This window comes from Erinaceus europaeus, chromosome 16 (genome assembly GCF_950295315.1).
Source record: "Erinaceus europaeus chromosome 16, mEriEur2.1, whole genome shotgun sequence".
Classification (NCBI taxonomy): Eukaryota; Metazoa; Chordata; class Mammalia; order Eulipotyphla; family Erinaceidae; genus Erinaceus; species Erinaceus europaeus.
In genome coordinates, this window is record NC_080177.1 from 43,538,213 (window position 1) to 43,558,311 (window position 20,099).

Consider the following 20,099-nt stretch of genomic DNA (forward strand, 5'->3'; position numbering starts at 1 on the left):
ATGTCCATACGTGTGGGGCCTCATTTCTGGGCTCTCAATTCTATTCCACTGGTCAGTGTGTCTGTTCATGTTCCAGGACCAAGCAGTTTTGATGACAATGGCCCTATAATACAGTTTGAGATCTGGCAGTGTGATGCCTCCGGTTCTGTTCTTTTTTCTCAAGGTTGTTTTGGCAATTCTAGGTCTTTTCTGCTTCCAGATAAACATTTGTAGCATTTTTTCTATTCTCCTAAAAAATGTGCTTGGGATCTTGATGGGGATAGCATTAAATTTGTAGATGGCTCTGGGTAATATATTCATTTTGATGATGTTAATTCTTCCAACCCATGAACATGGAATATCTTTCCACTTCTTTGTGTCTTTTTCAATTTCTTTGAGTAGTGACTCATAATTTTCAGTATACAAGTCTTTCACTTCTTTGGTTAGGTTTATTCCTAGATATTTTATTGTTTTTGTTGCTATAGAAAAAGGAACTGATTTCTGGATTTCAATTTCTTCTAACGTAGTGTTTGCATAGAGGAATGCCACTGACTTTTGAATGTTAATTTTATAGCCTGACACATTACTGTATTGCCTGATGATTTCCAAAAGCTTCTTGCTGGATTCCTTAGGTTTTTCCATGTATACTATCATGTCATCTGCAAATAAGGAGAGTTTGACTTCTTCTCTTCCAATCTGTATGCCTTTAATTCCTTGCTCCTGCCTGATTGCTATGGCAAGAACTTCCAACACTATGTTGAATAGTAATGGTGATAGTGGGCAGCCCTGTCTAGTACCTGATCTGAGGGGAAATGCTTCCAGTTTTTCACCATTGAGTATTATGTTGGCTGTAGGTTTGCTATATATAGACTCCACTATCTTCAGGAATTTTCCATCTATTCCTATTTTTTGTAGTGTTTTGATCTTAAAGGGATCAAATTAAAAAGCTTCTTCACAGCGAAAGAAACCACTACCCAAATCAAGAGACCCCTCACAGAATGGGAGAAGATCTTTACATGCCATACATCAGATAAGAGTTTAATAACCAACATATATAAAGAGCTTGCCAGACTCAACAACAAGACAACAAATAACCCCATCCAAAAATGGGGGGAGGACTTGGACAGAATATTCACCATAGCAGAGATCCAAAAGGCCGAGAAACACATGAAAAAATGCTCCAAGTCTCTGATTGTCAGAGAAATGCAAATCAAGACAACAATGAGGTATCACTTCACTCCAGTGAGAATGTCACACATCAGAAAAGGTAACAGCAGCAAATGCTGGAGAGGGTGTGGGGTCAAAGGAACCCTCCTGCACTGCTGGTGGGAATGTCAATTGGTCCAACCTCTGTGGAGAACAGTCTGGAGAACTCTCAGAAGGCTAGAAATGGACCTACCCTATGACCCTGCAATTCCCCTCCTGGGGATATATCCTAAGGAACCCAACACATCCATCCAAAAAGATCTGTGTACACATATGTTCTTGGCAGCACAATTTGTAATAGCCAAAACCTGGAAGCAACCCAGGTGTCCAACAACAGATGAGTGGCTGAGCAAGTTGTGGTATATATACACAATGGAATACTACTCAGCTGTAAAAAATGGTGACTTCACTGTTTTCAGCCGATCTTGGATGGACCTTGAAAAAATCATGTTGAGTGAAATAAGTCAGAAACAGAAGGATGAATACGGGATGATCTCATTCTCAGGCCGAAGTTGAAAAACAAGATTAGAAAAGAAAACACAAGTCGAACCTGAAATGGAATTGGAGTATTACACCAAAGTAAAAGACTCTGGGGTGGGTGGGTGGGTGGGGAGAATACAGGTCCATGAAAAATGATGAATGAAATAGTGGGGGTTGTATTGTTAAATGGGAATCTGGGGAATGTTATGCATGTAAAAAAAAAAAAGAAGAAGAAGTAGAAAGGCAAAGCAGAAATTGACTGAGTTTGGAGTATGACACCAAAGTAAGAAAGCAGAAGTACACTAGAGTTTGCAGTGAGTACCTCCCTAATACTTCCTCTCCACTTTTCCAAGCTTTGGGTCCATGATTGCTCAACAATTTGTTTGGCTTTGTATGTTAACTCTCTTTTCAGTCACCAGGTTCCAGGTGTCATCAGGATGCCGGCCAGACTTCCCTGGATTGAAGACCCCACCAATATGTCCTGGAGCTCAGCTTCCCCAGAGACCCACCCTACTAGGGAAAGAGAGAGGCAGACTGGGAGTATGGACCGACCAGTCAACGCCCATGTTCAGCGGGGAAGCAATTACAGAAGCCAGACCTTCTACCTTCTGCAACCCACAATGACCCTGGGTCCATGCTCCCAGAGGGATAGAGAATGGGAAAGCTATCGGGGGAGGGGTGGGATATGGAGATTGGGTGGTGGGAATTGTGTGGAGTTGTACCCCTCCTACCCTATGGTTTTGTTAATTAATCCTTTCTTAAATAAAAAAAAAATTTTTAATTTAAAAAAAAAAAAAGGTAGAGAAAAGAAAGGGATCTGAAGCACTGCTCCACTGCTCCTGAAGCTTCTATAGGTGGGGACTTGGGGCTTGAACCCAGGTTCTTGCATAAAATAATGTGTGCACTCTACTGGCCTGCCACCACCTGGCATTTAGCTCTTTAATATATACATACTTAATGAAATAATATTTTCTAACACAATTTATGTATTTTGTATGCAGTATACTAACATATAATATATATTTTTTCTAGTAAATAATACATAACTATTATATTTTTCTAAAATGCAGAAGTGACAAAGGTAAATAAAAACTATAAACAGAATATTATTTTTTTCATGTAGGGTAATGGAAGCAAATGAAATTGCCAGGTATTCCGAATAGCTGTTCTTCTCTTGTCTTTGCATAGGTTTTCTCCATTATCAGTAAGTAGAAGACTCCTATTTGCTACGATTTGACAGCTAATTGTAGGGTGGTGTCCTGAAATGCTCTTGTGATTACTTTATGTGGAATTTTTTATTATTCCTGGACCCAAAAATATAACTAATAAAATAACAAAGGGTCCAAGAGATGGTTCACTCAGTAGAGTGTACACTTTAGCATTAATAAGGACATGGGAAGAGGATGGGCGGTGGTGCACCTGGTTGAGTGCACATGTTACAAACAAAGAAATAGGCTTAATTTTAAGCTTGAGGTTATCATGTGTAAGTACCTGCATGGGGAGCCCTCACTGCAATATCTCTCCTCTTTTTTTTCATCTTTTTATTAGTAATTTAAGATAACAGGAGTATAATTCCATATCGTTCCCACCACCAGAGTTCTGTATCCCCATTCCCTCCAATAGAAACTGTACTAGTTCTCCCAGGATTACAGATATGAGTAGAGTCGACTATTATTTCTATAACTATCTATCTATTTATAGATATTTGTGCATTTTTCCCATGATCCTACCTTTTCTTCCTTTCTAAGTCTCACCTACTACTTCTGAGCACCTTTCCTCCTCCCACCCCTTTTCCCTCTGTGTCCTGATGGAATTAGAGTTCATAGCCCTCTGGTCATCTTCTTCTAACATTTATCCCTCTGGAAGTATGAACCAAAATTCTTTGAGGTGGTAGGTCTGGCTTCTGTAATTGTCTCTCTGCTGGACATGGGTATTGGCAGGTCAATCCATACTCCCAACCCCTGTTGCTATCTTTCCTTAATAGGCTAGGGCTCTGGAGATGTGAAGTCCCAGGACCTGATGAGGTTGTCTGCCCAGGGAGTTCAGGAAGAAATCATAGTAGCATCTGGAACCTAGTGGCTGTGGCTTAGTTTCTGGGGAGATATGGTTATATTTTGTTGAGTTTTCAGGTAATTTTTTGTTGTTTTTTTCTAGTTTATCAGAAGTGAGATCTGAAAGGGCTCCTACTCCTTGGCCACACCTCTGAAAGTCCCTGAGCATAGCTTCTTCGTTCCTCTCCTCTATTTATCGCCCTCTACTTCTCTATCTCTCATCCTTTCGCTGGAAACAAAAGTGCACTAGGAGTGGAAGAATCATGCAGGTGTGGATCCCCAGTAATATTTTTGATGGCAAAAATATAAATAAATCATACAAACAAGGGTGGAAGTAGATAGCCTAGTGGTTATACAAAGAGGCTATCATGTCTGAGGCTCCAAAAGTTCCGGATTCAATCCCACTGCACCAGTGCTCTGGTAAAAAATAATATAATAATAATACAAACGGGAACTTTCTGCTTTCAGATAGCAAGGGAAAATAGTAATAGAACATCATACTTTCTTGTCTGAGGGTCCTGGTTCAATCCCCAGTACCATATACCAGACCAGAGTAGTGATTTGGTTTGTCTCTTGCTCTCTGCTATTCTGACTTACATGAAACTCTGTCAGATGTAATAAATACAATTATGTCTTCAAAATTAAAAAAAACAAACTACTTTCCCTAGCCTCCCTCACTGCTGGAAACAAAATTCAGTCGGATGGAAGCAAAACTGATGTGATACAACTTGACCAGGAAGCATGCTAGAATGATGAAACAACATGATCAAAGGAGCCTAGACCCTTGGATGATCTGGTAGAGAAGAACTATCTTAACAGGCCTATACTACCCATCTCTTAAATTGTTATATGAAGGGGAGTCAGGTGGTAGTGCAGCCGGTTAAGCGCATGTGGCCCGAAGTGCAAGGACTGGCATAAGGATCCCGGTTTGAGCCCCTGGCTCCCCACCCTCAGGGGAGTCGCTTCAGAGGCGGTGAAGCAGGTCTGCAGGTGTCTATCTTTCTCTCCTCCTCTCTGTCTTCCCCTCCTCTCTCCATTTCTCTCTGTCCTATCCAACAATGGCAACATCAATAACAACAATAATAAAAAATACAACAATAAAACAATAAGGGCAACAAAAGGGAATAAATAAATAAATATTTTTAAAAATTGTTACATTAAAGAGAAATAACATCTAAATTCTGCTAGTCACTATGAAATCAGGATTTTGTTATAAGCAGTTGAACCAACAAGCTAAAATTAATGAAAATTAATTTATTTTATTTTTATATATTTTTTTAATATTTATTTTATTTATCTATTCCCTTTTGTTGCCCTTGTTGTTTTATTGTAGTTATTATTGTTGTTGTCATTGTTGGATAGGACAGAGAGAAATGGAGAGAGGAGGGGAAGACAGAGAGGAGGAGAGAAAGATAGACACCTGCAGACCTGCTTCACCGCCTGTGAAGCGACTCCCCTGCAGGTGGGGAGCCGGAGTTTGAACCGGGATCCTTATGCCGGTCCTTGTGCTTTGTGCCACCTGTGCTTAACCCGCTGCACTACAGCCCGACTCCCAATTTATTTTATTTTTTACAATTAAAACATTGTAGAAATTTTCTTTTCTTCTTTCCTTCTCTTTCTTTCTCTTTTTCTTTGATATAGACAGAGAGGTGGATAGACAGAATGTGAAGAGGTGGAAAAATAGACTGTGAAGCTTCTTTCAGTGAAGTGGGAGCCTAAGCTCAAGCCCATTGGTGTAAATGGCAAAGCAGTACACTTAACCAAGTGAGCTACTTCATCTGCTCCACTTTCCAAATTTTCAACAAACCACCATAAGTTACATTGATTATCAGGGGAAAATTAAGTTAAGGTTTCTTTTTAAAAAACATTAAGAAAATTAAAATAGTGAAGACTGTTTGCCAACACGTTACATCATTTGCCAGGATACAGATCACACATGAATTCTCAGAGCTTATATGATACTTTAAGTCACACCCCATAGCCCCCCCCTTTTTTTTGGTTTGTTTTTTGCCACCCAGGCTATAGATGGTGACAGCACTATGAATCAACTGCCCCCAGTGGCTGATTCATAACCCCCCTTTTTTAACAATACTGAGAAAATGAGAGGAAAGAGAGAGAGAAAGACAGACACCTGCAGGTCTGCTTCACTACTCATGAAGGGGCTCAAACCCAGGTCCTTAAGCATAGTTATATGTGCACTTAACCAGGTACTCCACTGCCCCCGTCATGGCACTTTTGAAAAACAATTTTAATAAGGAAAAGTTATCAAATTACAAATAAAATATGTTCAAAGAATATGCTAAAAATAAAACCTCTAGTCAATCTACTACTATTACTTATTAAGACTATACCTATACTTCTTACAATAAACTTATAAATAGAATTAAAAAGTTTTGTCTGTACAATCATGTCTTTAAGGATGTTGTTTATTCTCCATATACAGTCATAATGAATCATTCCTGATATCTGTGCACTGGTCTAGTAAAATTGATGACTGCTCATCAACCAAGTCTATGCTTTGATTTACTGTCCTCTAAAGAGGTGGCAGAATTGGCAGAGTCCCTAATTTCCTCTGGGACTTATGGGACCATAGGACCCATAGGACCCATGAGTTTGTATTAAAAGGTTAATTTAATTGTAAGTCTTATTAAAGAGTTATGCTAGTCTGTAAAATAGAGTAATGGTACCTGGTCCACTAAAATCAGCCTCTCTGTATTATTATAATAATGCACCAAAAATCCCTTGAACTACAATAACATAACAGAGGCATTTGATGTCATGCAGAGAATCATTAAAAGCCCAGTGCACATGCACCAAGATAATTCACTAAGTAGGCCTTAGAGACTTAGAAGTAATTATATATCAGATAAAGAACCTATTTTTCCTTTCTCCCTAAGTGAGTGCCAAATAGTCCTTTTTTCCCTTGTGAATCACACCACCCAACATTAATATGGCTAACTTACCTTCAATAAAAATGGCAGAATGCCAGGGTTCCTTCACTTCCCTCACAGGATGGCTGTGCCAGTATGTTCTCAAGAACCCCCTAAAGTCCCTCTTGCAATAGGCAAATTGAAGCTGATAGTCAAAGCTCTGAATTTTCTTTATCTCCCTCTCTTTCCTTTACAGGAACACAAGCAAGGGAAGACAGACCTAATTACCATGGAAACAACATGAGCTGTGATTATGAGTGTATTTGTTTTTTAAAATGACTCATAGATTGTTCCACCCCAGAAGCCCCAGATACACAGGTTTCTGGCTGGTTTATAAAATCCATACAAAGTTTTCCTGCAAATTTGTTACTCTTATTAGCATAACTGGTGCAGTGAAGAAGGATTCATCTAATCAAATGTGCTCATCTCGTTAAATGATAAAAAATATATATTTTTAGTTCTTTAAGTGCTCCAAGATTAATCAGTTTAAAGCTCAAATTAATAATGAAATTAATTTGAGTATGTACACTAAAGATAATTAATCTGGTTTTAGTTTAAATAAAGTATTTTATAATGTAGCTTTAGAGACCCAAATGAAATATGTGAGATAAAATCAGCAAAAAATATCAAATGAAATAGGCTAAATCTGTGGGAACATGATCACATATCTGAAGAGTTACAAAGAAATTAATGTCTAGATAACAATACTTAGATGTTTTCAAGCTAATGTTCAAAACAAAGACATTTATTTTCAGGGCCAGGAACATAAAGCAGCAACTTAGGTTGCACAGCTTACATGCCCAAGGCCCTAGAGGTTGTAGGTTAGCAGCACAACTTGTATGCCCGAGGCCCCAGAGGTTGCAGGTTCAATCCCCAGCACCTATGCTAGAGCTGAACAGTGCTCTAATACCCCACCCCACCCACCCTCTATTCCTTCATTTAATACATATTATTTAAGCCACTCTATAAATAGTAAGTACCACTATTTATAAGTGGAAAATTACAATATAAGCCACTCTATAAATAGTAAGTACCACTATTTATAAGTGGAAAATTACAATACTGTGTAGGGAAGGCTACTTTCTTACTGAGCATAAAGGGCATGGCGCAGGTAGCACAAAAAAAGAAACTTTGCTTTACATACAGGAGAAGAGGAACTCCTAGGCAAGAATAATGTCAAATCTCAGAGTCCTAAATTTGACATCACAATTGACTCTTTCAAAAAAAAAAAAACTGATGATTTTTTGGTATGTTGACTAACCTCTGTGTAAAGGAGAAATATTATTTTAAAAGAAATGAAAACTTTTGATATAAATCCATTTAACTAAAATTTCAAGTCCCTTGACGTTTGTGTAATATAGCATAAAATATACAGTCATTATAAAGTTACTTTGTCCAAACAGCAACATAATTTATATATTGTTACCAATAATTTTTTTCTCTACAGTTTAAAAGGATAACCAGAAAGAATCAGTTAGGATAGACTAGATTATAATTTGATAACAATTCCACAGTCTCACAAAAGATGAGATTATATTAAGTTTTTCAAGTGTAATACCATCAGGAGTTGGAAAGGAAACTTAAGTATATGAATAAACACATGGATTATATGAATTTATAATCCAAGCCTAACACTGACAATTAAATCACATTAACATAAATTTTCTCAGGTGACCTCCTATTCCAAGTTCTTCCACCTATGACTTAGTTGGATGACAATAATCTCTACTAGAATTTGATAAGAATCCCATAGATAAGGGTAGGAGAGATAGATAACGGTAATGCAGACAGATTCTCAAGCCTGAGGCTCCAAAGTCCTAGGTTCAGTCCCTACTCCACCATAGGCCAATGCTAAACAATACTCTAGTAGGAAAAAAATATCCCATAGATAGAATATTTACACTTCTGAATAGTTACTGTAAATCAGACACTGGTAAAACAATACATTTTATACACATATAATTTTCTCCTAATAATTCTGTTAAAGAAGTGGGTTTTTTTTCCGTTTGTTTTTGTTTCCCCATTTGCACATAAGGAAATTGAGGAAACCTTAAAACTTGCCCAAGAGATTCTACTGAATACTTCCAAAACATTTTTAACTTTACTTTGCTGTGTATTAAGTCTCAGAACATCATTTCTGTACTATGGTATTTTAGAATTATTTTCAGATTTATAATAAAAGACAAGTTGGATCATTTTTTTCCTTTGTTCATGATCTTTTCCCTAACTTTTCTTACTTAATTTTTAATTGTCTTAATTTTTAAATTCTTGGTGCTATTCATCATCAAATTTGCTTTCCAAAGAAAGCAACATAAATCCATTAATGAAATAACTATAATGTCTGCAACACAGCAGACATTAAAAACACTAATCATCAATACCCAGGCTTTTAAAAATATATAGCTGTTTTTTTCTGTTTGGCTTTATTTCACAATTTTTTCATACGGCTCTGCAAAACCCACTATTTTTAAACAGAGCTGAATTTGCAAAACCTAGAAATTAATTTGACTTTTCTATTTAAAAAAATGTTGCAACTATAAAAGTAGAAAGCACTCAAATACTTATCCCAGAAATAGTGCTTCTATCATTAATAATTAGCCTGTTATCATAATAATGACAAGAATGAATCAAACTACACCTCATGAAAAGCAGTCAAAACACTGTGAAGAGGGCAATTCTACTGATATTTCCCCTTTTCCTAATTGCTGTCTCACACGTATAGCTTCCAAAATACAATGCCAACGTGGAAAGGAAGAACCATGAAGAAAATGCAACAGTAATGGAACTGCATGTTGTCTCTGGAGTTGGACAGTAGAAACATATTTTTGAAATCACTCATAATCAAAAACTATCAACTCTTCTCTTACAGGAACAATAATCAACAACATACATACCTCTCTAGAGAAAATTAGATTTTAATTTAACTCCTACAGACATACACAGCACTGTTTGCCTCTTTAGTTCATTTCTTGGTCCAGAGTATATTTTATTTAGATCAAATTGATTTAAGTGACCAGTCTGGAAGACTCAATTTAATTATTTTTATACAATTCAGAAATGTGGGATTGGCAGTCTTAAGTAAGTGCTATCCTTACTGCTTTATAGTACCTGATGTAGTTTCTTCTACAATAATTTATTTTATTTGTCTCATGCCAGCTATTTTATGTTTTTCTCCAGGATTCTTTGTCCATTTTCTGTAGATCATCATCAACACAAACAGAATTTTTTAAACTTTTATGTATATGTATTTGTTTTTCTAATAGAAAATGTATGGAAACTGCTCAGTTCGATGCTATGTTCTCTGGTAAATTACTCAATCTCTTTGAGTCATGATCTCTCCACATATAAAATAAGAATATCAGTAGTGGCAAACTGTGCAAGCTGTCTACCATGTTTAATCATTAACAGTTTCTTTCTTGCTTGTTGGAGCAAATGTCTTTTCTGGGGCCTGATGACAACAAGCTTCAGGGTGTTTGGGCTGCTCCATAGTCTCTGAAGAAAACTTTTAAGTTAGTCAATTACAGTAGTTATGTCTAATGGATAGATAAGATGTATAAGTTGTGGGGATGGGGCCTCTTTTCTGTATTCTTAAAGAGTTCTGTAACTTTAAAATGTACATGGGGAGAAATAACCATAAAATTGTGCCTCTAGAAATTGAAATCTGCCTATAATAGTGAAATTACAGTAGCTTTCTCTGTACATATAGAGGGGAACTGCCCTTTAATAGGATAAGCCAACTTATTGACGGTAACTCTGGAGTTAAGTTTCTTAAAGGGAGAGCTTGAGATAAAGTCCCTATTGTCTAAACTATTTTGGTAGAATTTTTTTAAAACAAAAGCTAAAAATATTGATAGAGAAATATTGTTCTTATCTCACTGGATTATTATTATTTGGGGGGGCTTATTACCATTCTTTCCTTATTTGTAACCTTTTAAAATTTTTATTAGTAATTTAATATTGATTTACATAATATAAAATAACAGGGGTATAAGTCCATACCTTTCTCACCATTAGAGTTCTGTGTCTTCATTCCCTCCACTGGAAATTGCATTAGTTCTCCCAAGATCACAGATATGGGTTGACTACTATTTCTACAACTATCTATCTATATTTATAGATACTTACCAATTTTTTCTATGGTTCTACCTTTTCTTCCTTTCTAAGTCACACCTACTACTTTTAAGTGCCCTTCCTTCCCCCCTCCCCCATTCTTCTCTCTCTGGATCTTGATAGAGTTGGACTTCAGAGCACAAATTAAATGCTTGGCAAACACTAGTTCTCAACTTGATTCTAAAATCATATTGATCCTGACCTATTCAAACATGAGCGAGTACTTGATCATGTGGTTTGCATGAAACCTCTGAAAGGTTTTCACTGATTCCCCTAAACAGAATTAAAGGGAAAAGCTACTGTTTTCTCTTCTTTATTTGTATAAGGGTTGACATCATAATAGGTAAGGCAATTTTAAACAGTAAGATCAGAGTTTATTTCAGATAAGTACTGTAGTGCTGACTGCACTGATGAAAAATATAATTAAACAGGTAAGTCATCTTCCTGTCTATGTAAATCAATTTAATCTAAGTAAAATTCAACCTAAACAAAGTCTTGAATAGAGGCTAAATGTTTTTCACAATTGGTCTGACTAGTTTAACTGAAAAGCTGATTTCTATATAGAAAGATATACTTTATAGATCATCATAAACATATAAGAAAGCCATGCTTCCTTAGGAATTTAATCTCAACATTCTGACAGAAAGGCAAGTACCTTCTAATTGGAAACTTTCTCCCCCAAAGGCCTTCAGATGGCTAACTCCTAGGTCTCAGTTCAAATACCACCTATTCAGAGAAAACCTCAGTAACTGCCTAAAACAAGTAAGCTTCTTTTTTTATATTTATTTATTTATTTCCTTTTTGTTGCCCTTGTTGTTTTTATTGTTGTAGCTATTGTTGTTGATGTCGTCGTTGTTGGGCAGGACAGAGAAATGGAGAGAGGAGGAGAAGACAGAGAGGAGGAGAGAGACATAGACACCTACAGACTAGCTTCACCGCCTGTGAAGCGGCTCCCCAGCAGGTAGAGCCGGGGCTCCAACCAGGATCTTTATGCAGGTGCTTCTGCTTTGTGCTTAACCCACTGCGCTTAACTCGCTGCGCTACCGCCCAACTCCCAACAAGCAAACTTCTTTTACCACCACCATCATTCAACCTTTTTTTGTTTTTGTTTTTATCCATCTCAGTAGACATCACCACCTGAAATTTTATGTATCATAATTTGTTTGTCAGTGGTGTTTAGTCCTGGATGACCCTGAAGTAATTAGTCTGTGTTAAGGTTGGGAAATAGGTATTTTTCTGAAGCACTTCCTAGTGATTTCAAATGTGTGCAATCACTGGTTTATGTGTTTATTTGGTTCTCTCCCAACACTAGAATATAAATTTCAAGAAACAAAGAACAGGCCTATTTTAGTTCATCCAAGGCTCTCTGACACCTTGAAGGAAATGTGGTATACTGCAGACATTCAATTAAGATTTGTGAACCGACAAACGATCGCAATTCTGTCATTATGTATGCACTGTTACAATGGTTTGTGAGCTTGAACAGGATGTTTATGAGTAGTCCACTCTGCTGGAAAACATAAGTGATTTTTGAAAGTCCATTAATAAACTGCATCTGTGAATTTAAATACTCTCAAATAGAAAAAATAAGTATGGGGGCCAGGTGGTGGTTCATCCAGTAAAGCATACACATTACCATGGGCAAGGACCCAGATGCAAACCTCAGGTCTCCAACTACAGAAAAGACACTTCATAAATGGTAGAGCACTACTGAAGAAGTCTCTTCTTCTCCCTGCCTCTGTTTTCCACTATCTTTGTCTTTTATCCCATATATATATACATTTTTTTAATGGCTACTGGGAATGGTTGAGTTCTGCAGGCATTGAGCTCTAGTGTTCACCAGTGGCAAAAAAAAAAAAAAAAGTATGTGTGAAATGACTAATGTTTCAAGTCAATAGTACACACTCTTTCGGTACATACATATTCAGCATCAAGTACACTTTAAGTATCTTACAATTGTATTTGTCAACTACACTTTATTAAAACTAAACATAAAACAACAAACCTGGACTGCTAAAGTAGTTCACCTAGACAGTGTGCCTGCTTTGTCTTGTATACCACCTAGATTTGAATCCTGTTCCCACTGCACTAGAGGAAGCTTTGGTGCTATGTCTTCCTTCCCTTTCTCCCTCTGTCTCTGTCTCTACCTGGAATGAGTGGCATGCAACAGTAAAGCCCCGTTGACAGGGAAAAGGGGAAAAAAATCAGAAAGAAAAAAAGAAAGGTATCAGAAAGTACTTGTGTACTATAAAGAAGACAAAGACGGGGGCTAGGCAGTGGCACACTTGGTAGAGCAGACATATTATAATGCTCAGGGATCCAGGTTCAAACTCCTGGTCCCACCTGCTGGGGGAAACTTTGCAAGTGGTGAAACGGTGATGCAGATGTCTCTCTTACTCTCCATCTTCCTCTTCTCTCTAATTTCTCTGTTTCTGTCCGATAAATAAATAAAATATTTGAGAGAAGACTAAGGTGAAACTCGGTGTAGACACTATCCTCAAAGACTTTGCAAAGGAAAAAATAAATATATAAATAAATAACTCCATTCAATACTAGATTGTGTTAACTTCTGTTATAAATGAGCATATTTCAGGAAAGGTAGAGCTGGCTTCCTTCCTTCTTTCCTTCCTTCCTTCCTCCCTGCCTTCCTTCCTTCCTTCCTTTTCTTTTGTATTTATTTTTTTTTATTGCCACCAGGGTTATCACTAGGGCTTGCCTATCCTTTAGATAAAGGCCTAAGAATGATATTACAGCATGATAAAGTAATTCATTTTGGGGCCTGGTGGTGGCGCACTTGGTTGAGTGGACATATTACAATATGCAAGGAGCTTGATTGGAGCCCCTGGTCTCTACCTGCAGGGGGAAAGCTTAATGAATGGAGAAGCAACTGCTGCAAGCTGCCTCTCTGTCTCTCTCCCTATCATCCCCTTTCCTCTCAATTCCTGGCTATCTCTACTCAATAAATAAATAAAGATTGAAAAAATTAATAAAAAAGTATCTCCATTTTTACTTATTTAAGGACTCTTTAGAAATATACATAGATATTTTGAGGTAGTAAGAATGAGGTTGAGGAAGCCTGTATTATATTCTGTCTCAGAATATACAGAAGGTAAGGTCACCTAAGAAACTAGGTCTAATGGTTTTGAAAATGCACACAGGATAGTAAAAGAAAAAAGTGGATTTTCAAAGAACAGCAATAGGCCAGTGTATGTTGAAATAAATCTGGAGTAGAACATGTCACTCCCATTTCCAAACCCTCTCCATTAGCTGGGAGTGCCAGATGTTTGGGGGAGTGGATCATGGAAATGTCTGCCACTGGTAACCCAACCAATAGGAAAGCAAGAAAAGGCCAGAGAAGCAGAGAGAGAGAGAGGGGTCATAAGACCCCTTTAAAGCCTTTCCTTTAAAAATTGGTCTGTTCAGACATATTTACCTAGAGATAAAAAAGCTACTCCTGCTATCTCAAACCTTGATATATGATGGTACCACTTCTAAGAAGCATGCTATCACTAAAGTTTGAGAATTTAATTGTCTTTCTTTTTAATATTTAATAAAGTCCTTGAGGGAGAGGGTCTGATCATTGATTCCCATGAAATATGACTTACTGTTTAAATATAAGAATATAAATATACATTATATTTTATATTGAAGTTCTACAATAAAGTTTTCATAGTTTCAGGATATATGAAACACATGAAATGTGTACCCTGAAAATATGAAAAACATATATTTATGGTCTTGCCTCAATAATGTATTATGTGTATTTATATATACATTAAAAGAAAAATTCTGAAATTTAATTTTGGTTTCACAGTGGCATCTCTACACTTAGACAAATTTGAACCCAGAAATTCTGCTTTTCCTAAAAAAGCATTGTCTTCTTTTTTATAATTGCATGAAATGGATATTGAATTGGGAGTTGAGGCATCATAACAATGCAATCCTTAAAATTAAATTCTGGGTAATTTAAGCCCTGGGTCTCTGTAATTACCTATTATGGAGGAACTAATACAGATTGTGTTCACTCACACACCTTCCATCATTACCACAGGTAATTCAGCTCTCTTTCATTCTACAGTGTCCTGGCCAGAGGCTAAGTGTTCATTCATACAGTTGGTCAATTACTCTTTCTCACATGGATCTACTGAATCTAGGCATAATTCCAGTAATTGTAGAATAAATAAATCTTTAAATTAAATAAAATTGGGGAGGAATCACAACCCATTTCTGAGTGCTTTACATTAAATTAGCATATGATCATATAGAAGTACTTCAAATCATTTAAGGTTAATGTAGGTATCTACAGCATGAAGCTCAAATAATACTGCAGTAGAGTTCTGTCTAGTATTCCTGCACAGCTATTCTCAGCTCCATCCCTAACTTGCCTCTCCAGCTTCAGAATCAGGAGTAAAATCTGTATTGAAACAATAGAGCCAGAGACATATATAATGGTTTATGCACCAGACTTTCATGTCGAACACACCAGTTCATTCCCCCAAATCACCATAAATCACAGCTTAGCAGTAATCTAGTCTTTTCTCTTTCTTCTATCTCTTTCTCTATATTTCTTTCATCAAAATAAAATGGTCAAAATAGTAATAATAAAATAAAATAAGTAAAATATTAGAAAAGAGAAAATGAGACACAGGAAATCACATACAAGCATTATAATAATGATTTTTATAACACAATTTTTTTAAAGAAATTTTACCATTTAAAAATAGGAAAGGACTTCAGTAAACATTTGTCAAAAATATGTATATATAAATGCCAATAAGCACAAGAAAAGGTATTTAACATCACTAAACCTAAAGGAAATGCAAATAACAGTTGTTTGGTGATAACAATTCACAGCATTAGTATCATTACTATTAGAAATAAACAACCCCCCTAAAAAATAACAGGGTTTGGATGAGGATGTGGAGAAATTGGAATCTGTGTGCTGTTGGGGAAAATGGCAATGCCTCAAAGAATTAAACCATATGAATTACTATATAGGGGTGGGGTGACAGCATAACAGTTATGTAAATAACTTTCATGCCCGAGGCTCAAGGTCCAGTTCAGTTGGTTCAGTTCCTGTACCACCATAAGCCAATCTGAGCAATGCTGTTGTAAATATACATATATATTTACAGGAATTAAAAACTATCATATAAGCCAGTAATTCCATACTAAGTATATTCCCAAAGAAGTGAAAAAATATTTGTACAACTGTGTTCACAGCTGGATAGTGGTGATGGTTGCACAACAATGTCAGTAGGTTTAATGTCACAGGTACATTTATAAATAATTAAATGGGAAATTCTATGCTCTGTATATTTTACTCTAAAAAAAGCCTTCTGGAACCTTTGAGATAGGCAAAAATTTAAAAAAAGGAAAAAAGTTAACTTTTCCTTAAGGCACTCAGAAAGAAAAAAATTTAAATACCTACTGTATGCTAAGCACTCACATAGCCACATATAATAGCAAAAAGCAAAAAACAAACAAAATTAGCATGTTCCCTCAAACCCTAGACATGTCTGACTAGAAGCCTTCTTTATCTTCATAATGTTCTTTCTTCCACCCATAGTAGGATTTTCTCTTATTTATTTATTATTCTTTTTCACCAAAGCACTGCTTAGTTCTAACTTAAGGAAGTGCTGAAAATTGAATCTGGTATATCAAAGTCTCAGGAACTTAAGTCCTTTTGCATGACCATTATGCTATCTTTTCAGTATGCTCAATTCTTCTGAACAAGTTTTTGCTTTGACTACAGGGCTTTTATATTTTAAAAGTTGGTCTTGCCTTCTAAAGTTGGTTTAAAGAGTCCATTCTCAACACATCCACCATATGAAGTCCAGGGCTTGCCATGAAATAATGGAGTCATGTTTCCAACTCAGCCATTGGCCATCTAGCAGAATAAGACTTATACAATTAAATTTTCAGTGTTGGTTGACTCCAAAAGCCACCAAATGCTTGAGCAAAAGCATTTCATCTTTCCATTATTCCATGTGGCTAGAATCAGTCCCATTTTACAGCATGGGAATACATGCTTTTTTTTTTTTTTTGCTCCTAAGCACACAACCTGCTGTACTATTACTCACTACTGTGTTTCACGTTGAAATTTAACAGTTAAGGAAATGTTTTGTGCTGTACAGTAAATAGGCACCTATGATTTATTTTCTGAAAGAGAACAGGGGCCAAGGTTTCATTTTCTTTCTTTTTTTTTTTTTTAAATATTTATTTTATTTATTTATTCCCTTTTGTTGCCCTTGTTGTTTTTTATTGTTGTAGTCATTATTGTTGTTGTCGTTGTTGGATAGGACAGAGAGAAATGGAGAGAGGAGGGGAAGACAGAGAGGAGGAGAGAAAGATAGACACCTGCAGACCTGCTTCACCGCCTGTGAAGCGACTCCCCTGCAGGTGGGGAGCCGGGGTTCGAACCGGGATCCATATGCCGGTCCTTGTGCTTTGCGCCACCTGTGCTTAACCCGCTGCACTACAGCCCGACTCCCAAGGTTTCATTTTCTTACCCTGGTGTGAACACACAGAAAAGAGCTACACAGATTATCTAGACAGCCCCAAACAAAGCAGGGTGTTGGCATGATATAGTGAATGCAGCCTATACACAAGTACCACCGTGTGCTCTGTTCTCATTCAGACAGCCCAGATCTCACCTTTCTGTTTCATTTAATAACTGGCAGCCAGATCACAGAATGCAAGGAGAGGTATCCTGGATCCAAGCTTACAGCAGACCTACTCTTTTGGGATGGTCCTCTACACATATTTTCCTTTAAGAGACAAATGGGAAGTGGAACTGTGGAATACATGGCATGACTTGTTTTGCCCACAGCTTTGATTAAATTCAATGAACCTGTCAAGAGAGCACCATGGATTCAACATCAGCAATTTATCACATCTTAGACATGGCACAGGTTCATTATAATGGGTAGTAGCCTCTGAAAAGAACACATTTATCTTTAGTACCTAAAAGCTACTTACCTCTACACCACACATTTTGAGATGTCAAATCAATTTCTAAAGATGACACTTTAAATATCCCCTATTAACACTTCACAAATTAGAATGGTGACCAATGAGGTGGCATATACATCCTCAGTTGGCATATTTCAGGTTAAAATCTCCAAGTTTTAACAAATTATGAATACCCAAGTATAATATTTTCATTACTTTATTCTACTATGAGCAACTCTTTCCTTTGAAAAGCGCTCTTCATTCTAAAGATCCAAGTAAAACCCTCATGAATGACCATTTTGTGCTTAAGCTGCATTTTCTGTTGGAAACAAATCTTAATTTTTTAAATCATGCTACACTAGAACATTAAACTCTTTCTTATATATTCTGCCAAAGAAACCTTACAAACATATTTCTAACCCAACATACCTTTTTACTGCATTCTTACATGTCATTCATAGATATGAATAAGTCATGCTCATAGACTCTCATTAAAAGCATCCAACGCTCAAAAAAAAAATCAAATGATAAAAAATTATGTTCTGATTTTACTACTTTGTTCTATGGTGTCTACAATTAAGGTAACATCCCAGCTCTACTTTTACATTTTGTTCCTCACTGAGATTAATATGCAGCTGGACCTAGACATGAATAAAATCCACAATAACATAAAATCCATATATATATATACCTGGTAACCAACTCTAGACTAGTCAAACGGTTACATTCACTTGGGAAAGGGTGTAACTTTACGGTAAAACCTACAACCAAATGTTAGCTGTTTCTGAGCCATCCTGAAAGCAGCTATACTGAGCAGAGGGAGGAAGAAACATTTTTTGTTGTTGTTTGCTTTTAATTCTAATGGTAACTAATGTCCCTCACATACGCAATTCAGCCTTTGTTGATAAATTCTAAGTAGAAAAGGATTTAGCAGAAACAGCAAAAAAAAAAACAAAAAAAAAACAGTCATTATAATACAAAACAGAAAAGACCACCGTGCAATATGTAAGAAAGATAAAGCAATTAACGTTTTACACCACGTACACCCCCTAAGTAGAGGACCACAAGGTTTAGTATGATCTGCCCACAATTTCACAGCCCTACTTGATTGCAACTCAGCCCTGCTTTTCTTCCATGAGAACTATACAAACAGCTTTTTACATGCAGCTTGTTTTCCTGACAGACCAGCAAAGCTGAGCAGTAATAAAGATCTTTCTAAAGCGAATGTGCTGCAAATGTGACCATCCTCAAAAGCCCTTATAAAAGGGTCCATCCAAATCAGGTCCCTATCCTAAAACAATGTCCCTGTCACCCCTTAGAAATCTGCCCTTAAAACTACAGCCGGTGGTGGTTTTATTCCCACGAAGGGGGTGGGGGGTGAGATGCAATACGAAAAGTGTATCCTTTACCTTGGCTCCAGAAGCTGGTCAGAGAAGCGTGGCTCTCCTCTCTCTGCAGCTAATGTGTGCAGGCGAGCTCTGGCGCAGCCCGCCCAGCCCAGCCCAGCCCAGCCCAGCCCAGCCCAGCCCAGCAGTAGTAGGAGCTGCCCACGGAGCTGCGGCCGCTGTGTGTATGCGTAGCAGCGGCGCCTGCAGCCTAGGGACTAGTCTCCACCCAGCTTTGTCTTCGATCATCGCTCTTTGTACAGGAAGCAGCGCATCTCCCACTTCCTCCTCTTCTTAGCCCTATATGGTTTTCTTCTTTCCCTCACATTTCATTTCAGAACTCACTAGTAGTTCTTTTGCAGGGCTACTTACACTAATTTGACTAGAATCCCCTTTATCCCTTTGTTCGAAATCCCCTGGTGCTGTTTTCTTCCTTTCCCTTTCCATTTATTCTCTCATCCTCTTACACAACAGCTTCCCGCAGTCTCCTCTCTCAACCCGAACTTGAACATTGCTGCTGCTGCTGCTGCTGTTGCTGCTGCTGCTGCTGCTGCTGCTGCTGCTGCTGCTGCTGCTGCTGCTGCTGCTGCTGCTGCTGCTGCTGCTGCTGCTGCTGCTGCTGCTACTACTACTACTACTATTACTATTACTATTATTACTAGGGATCTTTCTGGTCAAGATCAAGTCAACTAGCTGGGAGCTAGCAGTTTGCAGCTTCTTGCTGCAGCATTTTCCTCTGTGGCCAGCAATCCAGATGTTTATATTCCTCAAGGCCTCACAACCTCTGAGCTCTTACTTAACACACTTGCTCAGAAGAGAATGACCCTAATAAATATTATGGGGCACAGGAGCTAAAACAAGTCCTACAAAGCTACCTGTAGCCTGATGGGGAAGACATATTCCCAGAATACTCAAAGTAGTATGAAGGAATGAGGTGGTACCTGAATGCTGCACAGTCCCAGCCCAGAAGTGCAACCTCCCCACATAGGAGAGAAGAACTTGTT

At 37.4% G+C, this 20,099-nt stretch overlaps 1 protein-coding gene across 2 annotated transcripts in view; it reads right to left on the reverse strand.

Moving 5' to 3' along the window:
- Positions 1-19,249, reverse strand: part of GNG2 (G protein subunit gamma 2) — a 125,139-nt gene extending 105,890 nt beyond the window's left edge. Inside the window, exon 1 of one of the 2 annotated variants that reach the window (XM_016192106.2) lies at positions 19,120-19,249. The gene's annotated coding sequence lies outside the window, so the exon portion shown is untranslated. The remainder of the gene's footprint in view (positions 1-19,119) is intronic. The other variant, XM_060174967.1, reaches the window with a different exon arrangement.
- Positions 19,250-20,099: the final 850 nt, after the last annotated feature.